We start from the raw sequence: 8,773 nt of genomic DNA, 5'->3' as shown, positions 1-8,773 counted from the left end.
CAAGGTGGTAAAAATTAAATAATCCCACAAATAAATCTATGACTATCAGTAATGAGTCATGCAGTGCATCTGCTCTGGCAAGAATTGGAAAACAGATTTAAATGTTTTCTAACTGAGACTAAACAGCCTAGGATCACAGGAAGCCCTATATAAGTGACAGCTTCTATAATTAACATTATCATTATTACTATTTGTTCTATTACTCATTTGTTCCACATTTCCTGGGTGCCCACTTTGGGCTGTGCAAGGAGGCAAAGCTGCATGAGATAGGTCTTTGTCTTTCAGGTGGAAGGGTGGCCCAGTTAACAGACTATCCAGTGCAGTGTGGGAAGTCTGTAATTAGAAACCAGGATCCCAAGGAGGCACTGGCATCCATGAACCAGTTGGGGAGATCCTGGGGCGGAAATGGAGCTGGAGGAAGCTTCTAGAATAAGTGGGGGTGAGCTGGATCTTGAAGGGAAGAAAGTAGGCAAACTGCTGTGTGTTGATCTCTCCATTGCCTTTTGCAGACCTCCAAGAAACTGACAATGTGAAGTGCCCCCTCTTCTCCAACTCTCTTCCCCATCTCCCAGCCCCATCCTCATCCCCATCCCCACCCCCTACCCACTTGGAGGTGGAGGGGTAAGCTCAGCTGGGCCCTTAGCCAATTAACACTCTTTGCATCTGAAAAGCTCAAATCAGCTCCTCAGAGGTGTTAGAGATCAGAGTAATTAAGGTCTCTTTCTCATGCAAATCTAAACCAGAAATTGAATGTTTGTCTCCTTGGAAAATTAGGGCCCTAAGTTGTATAAGGTGGTCGCGAAATTCAGCACGGGGAGGTGATGGTTCCAAGAACTAGAAGCCAATTTGTTGGGACGCTCTCCAGAAATATTTGATTCAATTAAATAAAAATGTATTCCACATGGCAGCAGAAGTGATATTCTTTAAACACAAATCAGATGTCGTCTCTCCTCTGGTTTCTGATGCACCCACAATAAAATCCAACGCCCTTACCAGTCTCAAGGCCCCTGCCTTCCTCCCAACTTCATCTCAGGTCCCTTCATAAAGGGCTTGTCACACTTTGTAATTATTTATTTACTGGTTGGCCTCCCCCACATCATTAATTAAATACATTTCTGTTACCACTCACCCTGGAGCGCAATATATAAAGTTGTCCAACCTTTGAAAAACAGCTCGATTGCAAATCAGCACTTGCGACTTGCAATGTGCCTTAGAGCCATTGGGAATAGGGCTCATATTCCAAACTTCCCTGCCCACCCACAGTGTACCCCAGCTAATGTCAGGTGTAGCACCGACCTCTAGTTGTATCTCTGGGTTCACTCTTCTGGAGAACAGCTATTCTCTCTTTGAGATGCCTCAGCTTCCTGAGCACTATTGACAAATGGTTAATTTTTAAGTTGGACACCCACAAACATAACATCCAAATGCAAAGTGAATTCCTCCGGCCACAGGAACAAGCAGGAACACTTTACTTAACCGAGCTATATTTACTGTCTCTCCTGTCTCCCCAGTTAAAATGCCTGCTCAGGGACCCATGTCTATCTGGTCACCGCCTATCCACAGCACCTAGAACAGTGCCTGGCACTTGATAGATGTTCCAGAAATACAAATATTTTGAAAAAATGGACTTTCTGATACTGCCCATGTACAGACCTGGTGCCAGCACCACGGGTATAGAGGTAAGAAAACCCAGCTTCAGCCATGGAGGGGTTCATAGCCCAGCAGGGGCACCCATAGGACCCAGGATTCATTTGTTCACTCAGTGCTTGAGCACCGGCTACAGCGGAATCAGACCCTAAGTGAAATGATACAACATAAACAAATCCACCATTTGAATTTAGGGGGGAAAAGGAAGAAATGATGTCTTCCCATTGCGGGCAAATCCTCCAGCAAGAAAGGAACCCAACACCTCATTTAGTTATCAAACATTGCTGGAACCAGGCGCTATTCTTGATACTAAGAATACACTGATGGGGCAGCCCCAGTGGCCCAGCGGTTTGGTGCTGCCTTCAGTCCCTGGGCGTGATCCTGGAGATCTGGATTGAGTCCTGCATTGGGCTCCCTGCATGGAGCCTGCTTCTCTCTCTGCCTGTGTCTCTACCTCTCTCTCTCTCCCTCTCTCTCTCTCTAATAAATAAATAAAATCTTTTTTAAAAAATAGAATACATTGATTAATTAAGGCTGTCCTTGTCCTCAAGCAAAGATGGGCAAAAACAAAATAAAAAGAACCCACATCATAATACCATGTCACATGGTAACAGTGGACATATAAATGAGTCCAGACCTTTTACAGACGTGAGAATGATTTACCACAGGGGAGAGGAGACCACAGTGAATTTTCTTGGAAAAGATAATGCCTGAGCTGGGTTTTGACAGATGAATAGGAGTTTTCTGGGCAAAGGAGAGGAGAATGTCATTCCAGGCAGAGGGCACATCTGGTGCAGAGGCAGAGAAATGTGAGCCAGCATGATGCATCTGAAGAATTGCGGGTCATTGCTGAAATGTAATGTGAAAAGGGAGAGCTGGAGGCACCAAGATAGAAGGAGTAGCTGGGCCCAGATGCTGGAAGGCTTTCCCCGGACCTTATGCCTGAAGCTATAGGCCAGCAGTGCTGGGATTACACACAAGAATGATGAATCCGGGGATCCCTGGGTGGCGCAGCGGTTTAGCGCCTGCCTTTGGCCCAGGGCGCGATCCTGGAGACCCAGGATCGAATCCCACGTCAGGCTCCCGGTGCATGAAGCCTGCTTCTCTCTCTCTCACTGTGTGCCTATCATAAATAAATAAAATAAAAAAAAATGATGAATCCGCTTTTGCTACATAACAAACCACCCCAAATCTCAATAGTTTAAAATCGTGTTTATGACTTACCCATCTGGGGTCAACTGGGTTTGGCTGGTTCTGGCTGGGCTTTGCTGCAGTGGTTTGGCTCTCCACAAATCTCTTTTCCTCCTGAGACCACGGGGCCAACGTGGGTGTGCCTTGATCATGGCAATGGCAGAGGCACAGGGTACAAAGGGAGGCATACAACATGTCTGGAGGCCAGGCCTCAGAAATGGCATGTTTCTACCTCATTCTGCTCGCCAAAAGAAGTTACATGGCCTGGTCCACACTCAAAGGCATGCACCTGCAAAGTCATACAACACAGGACATAAGTAGGAGGACTGGAGAACTGGGCCCATCAATGCACTCTAACATGGGTAATGTGATCAGATCTCTGTGTTAGGTCTCTTGGCCGCAATGTGGAGGCTGGATTAAAGGGGATAGGCAGTTTCAGAGATTCAGGCATGAACTAAACAAATGCCCCAGGACCCCACAATTTGTTCTTTCCTCTATTCCATGTACTGGGATTTAGCCAGATCAGGCAAAGGGGGGCTTATCTCTAGTCTTTTGTTCGATTCTAAGAGCTCAGCCTGAGCACTTTGGTGCTTGCAGCAGTGAATAAGGATCCTTTGAAATAAGCAGATAAAGGCTAATATTCAATAAACTAGTGAACAAGGGTTTTCTTTAACTCTCTTGGAAAAGACATCTCTGAGACAAAAACAGAGCTGAGCTGCAATATTGGATAAGCCCCACTGATCACAAGAAAACCTAACATAGGTAATTGACTATTGGCAAATGCAACAGAACCAAATAAAGCAAGTAATTAACAATTATTGTGCTGGGCGGTAATGGAACTACAAATCTAGGCTGCCTAGGAGTTTGTCCCAGGCATTGATAAGAATAGAGTGTTTGTTAGTGGGTGAGTAACCCAGGTGTGAAATTCATTTTATTAGACTACATCTAAAAATAGGCTTGAATCAGACAGTGGAAAAGAACAGAATTCATCCCCACTTGCTCATTGGGGCACATGGGTAATAAACTCAAGGCTCTGGTTTTTGTTTAAAAAGGTGGAATTATGTTTGCAAGATTGTTTGCAAACATGGCCCCATTATTTCTCTTCTGGTATCTATGCTGTTTTGTGGTTGTTGATTTTGCATCTCTTCCCAAAACATGGGGTCTATTTCCCCACCTCCAGACACTGTGACTAGCTCTGACCAATAGACTGTAGCAGAAGTGACATTATCCTACTTCCAGGTCTAAGCCTCAAGAGGCCTTGTACCATCACTGCTCTCTTGGGAACCTTGGCCCCACCATGTGAACAAGCCCAGGCAAGGCTGTACTGGAGGATGAGGCAGTGAGTCAGTCCAGTTGTCCCAGCAAAGGCCCCAAGCATGTGAGACAGTTCAGCCAAAATCAGCAAAGAATGATTGAGGATACCTAGAATGGCTGGAGTGACCTTCAGTCTCGGCATCTAGAACTATCTGGGCCCTTCAAGATCACCTAGGCCAGGGTTGACTAATATAAAACACATAAGCCCCCACGTCCCGACTGGTGCCCAGGGCAGACATTGCTAACCTATTACCATATACTCTTTGAGCCCAGAAACAACTTCTGAATCCTTCTGGACGCAACACTGTAGGCAATCTCTACCCATCAGCTGCTCATTCCTGATGATTTCTATTACTCTCATTTCACAAAGGAGAAAATGGAGGCACAGGGTGAATCAGGGACTTATCCACAGAGAGCCTTTCCCTATGCTGCATGGCCTCCACATGGTTGTAAAAAACAAACACTTGTAAGTCTCAACTATAATTCAGGGAATCACTCCAATATGTGGGAGGGGCTTCTATAAACAATGTCATTTTTTTCTGCTTCCAGCTCAAGGTGTTATTTGGGCAGGTTTTTTTTTTTTAATTTTTTTTTTTAATGTATGATAGTCACAGAGAGAGAGAGAGAGAGAGGCAGAGACATAGGCAGAGGGAGAAGCAGGCTCCATGCCCCGGGAGCCCGCCTTGGGACTCTATCCCGGGTCTCCAGGATAGCGCCCTGGGCCAAAGGCAGGCGCTAAACCGCTGTGCCACCCAGGGATCCCTTGGGCAGGTTTTAAACAGCAAGTTTTTATTATCATAATAAAAGAACACAAACAGTAGATTGTGCCTACTGCACTTAATAAAACCCTAAGAAATTCATTCATTCACCCATGGGCCAGGCATTATGCTGGGCATTTAGTTTATGAGGACACAATGGACACCCCAGACACCCAGGGAGCTAAAATCCTCAACTCTGACATTCTGCTTAGTTGGGGGAAGGTGCAACTGGTTCACAAGGAGGCTCAGTTCACCTCCTGCATCCCAGGGCTGGGAGGGATCCAGAGATCCCATACATACCACCCCTCATGCCATCTTTCATGCAGTCCTCTCTAGAGCCCTCTGATGGGCTCCCATTCACATACTTCCAGTGATGGAGAGATCATTACCTCTCACGGCTCCATAATTCCATCTTCAGATGGTTCTCCCTGCTACAAACTCCTCCTTTTGCCAAAAGGAAATGAGACTCTCTGAGACTCCCTCCCCTTGGACTGTGGGGAACTAACTTTCTGGGGACCTATGGAAAACACTGAGGAGGAGAGATGTCCCGGAAAAGATAGACAAGGAAAGGGGAGAAGGAAGACACTAAAACTGTCCTTCCCAATTTACAGTGTGGCAAGACCACTTCATATCCTTGCTCATAATTCTTACTCATATTGGTGGAACATTGTCTTACCCATTGTGCCCTGGTATATGCTGAGATCCTTGTAAACCTAACTCCTTCAGAAGACCCCAAATGCATTTTCTATGGTATCCTGTGTAAGAGAGCTGGTTGCTATGGTAACAATTGGATATAAATTTCCCAGAACCCCCAACTAAACTATTAATCAGAAAGATGAGAAAAGGGCCAGGGAAGTAAATAAATCAGTTAAGAAATCGGCTCCTACCAGGAAGCCAGGGCCACCACACCCTGCTGAGGTGATAACTCATCCCTCCCTTTGATCCTTTGATGGGGAAGGAGGGGGTAGCTGGAGCCCAAGCAGGGGGCGGGGGAAGCACTACCTCACTCCTCCTTCCAACTATTTGTCCCTCATCCTTGCAAAGTCAGAGAGGCTTGACAGTGGAATCCAGTGCAAGTATCTTGTCCATGGAGAGTGAGGAGAAGGGCCCTGAAACAGAAACATCAAAGGTACAATGTTGGACCCTGAAAACAGTGTTCTGACCGGCTTGAAAGAAGTGTTCTACTGAAGTGTGGTGATAAGATTGGGATTAGAGTGATAAGGGCCACATTTTTTTTTTAATTTTTTAATTTATTTATGATAGTCAGAGAGAGAGAGAGGCAGAGGCATAGGCAGAGGGAGAAGCAGGCTCCATGCACTGGGGCCCGACGTGGGATTCGATCCCAGGTCTCCAGGATTACGCCCTGGGCCAAAGGCAGGCGCTAAACCGCTGCGCCACCCAGGGATCCCGAGGGCCACATTTTAATGAGCAGTTTATAGGATTTGGTTCGGTTTTTTTTCAAGGACTTTCTCTTTCTTTAATGTTTATATTTGGCTGTCTTAATAAGGATTGGCATGGGAAGGCTTACTAAGCTTCCTTGAAGTGAAGTAGACCCACCTGTGAACTGGTAGGTCCCACTTCAAAGCCCTGGATGCTGGGGATGGAGGTGGGTGCTTGCTCTGACTATAGGAAACAAGGGAAGAAAGTTAATTTCTGGGAAGGGAAGAAACAGAGAATGCTTTCTTGGTGCACACAGAATCCTGCAAAGGGAATGTCTGTATGACCAAAAAGGTTTCTCAGGCCTCAGACCTGGGATTGATAGACTCCACTTCGGACTGCACTGTGTCCCCTGCTGACCAGGCCCAGTGGTGGTCCCAGCTTTGGCTGAGGCTGGCAGGGCTAAGGCACGTTAGCAAGGGAGAGCGACTAAGGAAGACCAGCCTTGGCTTTGCTGCAAACTCACCCTGAGATCTTGAGCAAAGCTCTTCGTGTGTCTGGACTTCAGTTCTCCAAACTCTATAAGGAAAAGTTTGGGCCAGCTAAGGTCAAAGTCACCATGTAACTAGCAGTAACAGGACTCTTTCTCCCCTACTGCTTGCTTCTCCTTAAGGGGAAAAGTGGACTTCATCAAGGATGTCATTCTTGGGAAAGAGAATCAGAGGCAAGGAAGAGGACTCCCACCTCAAAAGCCACCCTGGAAGAGATCTCACCAGAGAAAACAGAGGGATGTCTCCAAGACTCCAACAGCGGGGCCTCTGGTGCCTCTTTGGTGCTCTCTCACTTTACAATTAAGACTCTCAAGCAAGAAAAGAGGAAGGGAAAGGGATGAGAGGATGGAAGGGGGTTTTCCACCCCTAAGGCAGAGATTGAATTAAAACCTCAAAGAGAAAATTTTTTTAATTTTTATTTATTTATGATAGTCACAGAGAGAGAGAGGCAGAGACACAGGTAGAGGGAGAAGCAGGCTCCATGCACTGGGAGCCCGATGTGGGACTCGATCCCAGGTCTCCAGGATTGCACCCTGGGCCAAAGGCAGGCGCTAAACCACTGCACCACCCAGGGATCCCTCAACGAGAAAATTGAACAACACCCCATCTCTCTCCGCCATGTAGCAAGTCTTTACCCCAGAAAAGCATTGGCTACGCAAAGCCATTTTGCCCACTGCCTCCTGTAAGCATCCTCAAAACACTGTTTTGGGCTTGTCATAGTGGGGAGACCTTGAAGGGATCACTAAGACCCAGAGAGGGGAATGACAAAGCCAAGACCTCCCAGCAGGAGGCTGGAGAAGCAGGACTTACAGACAGGTCCACTTACAGACAGGTCTCCTGTGCTCAGACCATGCAGTTTCTGCTGCCCTTTCCCAGTATCCTTACATTGTCTTCCTTGGGCTCTTGCTATAATGAATGCACGTTCTGTAGTGAAAGTGGCAGAGAGAGATCCTGCAGGGATTGGTAATTTTTCACGATGGGTGGCATTGAGGCTTCCCTGTTCCCTGGAGGAGGGAAATGAAGGGTTGATTAAGTGCTCGAAACATCCCTGCCTGTGGACCATTTAATAAGTGCCTCGTCCATCTCTCAGGCATTAAAACCGACATTTGGTTTGCTAATCCAATTTGGCAAGCCTCTCCAAGGCTGTGATAGCTGGCTGCTGGGCGCCATTTTGTTTGATGTGCTAGGAATCAATGCAAGCTCCCCACACTCGCTCTCGCTACCGCTTGATTAATTACAAATGAGACCTTTCTCTTTACATTAATGTTCCAGTACGGACAGAGCAACCCTCAGTGGCTCCAGCAGCTCTGAGAATCTGGTGATGACCCAGCCAGTCACCTGATTCTCTCAGCCTAATTCCCAGATCTAAATAAATGAGGAGAAAGGAGTGGGGTCTGCAAAATCTCCCTGAACTCCGATCTATGCTATGCTGTCCACTTAGCAAGAGGAAATCTATAAGTAGGAGCCACTGAAGAACATTCAGCAGCTCACATAAAAATTAACAATGAGGTATGTTGTCATTTTGTTATGCAACATCCGTTATTTGAGTGCAGAATGAGTGTTCAGTGCATCTATTTCTCTCAGCAGACAAGAGTTCTGTAAGTTAGCAGGGCTTCCTTTGCCTTGCCACCAAGAAGCTCAAAGCTAAATACAGTTCCATGGTTCTAGATGCAGGCATTTTCCTGCACGCTCAGAGTGGTTTCTTACTTCATTTTTAACTATTATATCATGTGTGTTCCTTTTCTTAAAAAATAACTATGAATTACTCATTTTACCCTGCAAACTTGCTTACATTGTTGGAAATTTTCCTTCTTTCTTTCTTATCGAAGAATGCTCTTGGGAAAGGAAGATGTAGTAGATATTTATTTTTGCCTCCACAGTATTCATTCTTCAACAGGCACAACCCATGGGCCTCCGCTCTCAGTCTAGATTGTC

At 46.2% G+C, this 8,773-nt stretch overlaps 1 long non-coding RNA gene across 1 annotated transcript; it reads right to left on the bottom strand.

The window, feature by feature from the left end:
• Positions 1–615: 615 nt before the first annotated feature.
• LOC140640977 (uncharacterized) lies at positions 616–7,219 on the bottom strand. The gene is made up of 5 exons (XR_012037556.1): positions 7,061–7,219; positions 6,468–6,533; positions 5,913–6,019; positions 2,872–3,127; positions 616–2,770 (listed from the first exon to the last, which is right to left on the bottom strand). It is a non-coding gene; the product is annotated as an uncharacterized lncRNA (long non-coding RNA).
• Positions 7,220–8,773: the final 1,554 nt, after the last annotated feature.

The sequence above is a fragment of the Canis lupus genome, chromosome 10 (assembly GCF_048164855.1).
Source record: "Canis lupus baileyi chromosome 10, mCanLup2.hap1, whole genome shotgun sequence".
NCBI classification, from domain to species: domain Eukaryota; kingdom Metazoa; phylum Chordata; class Mammalia; order Carnivora; family Canidae; genus Canis; species Canis lupus.
The sequence above is the reverse complement of the archived record's forward strand: the minus strand, read 5'-3'. Positions and strand labels throughout refer to the sequence as shown.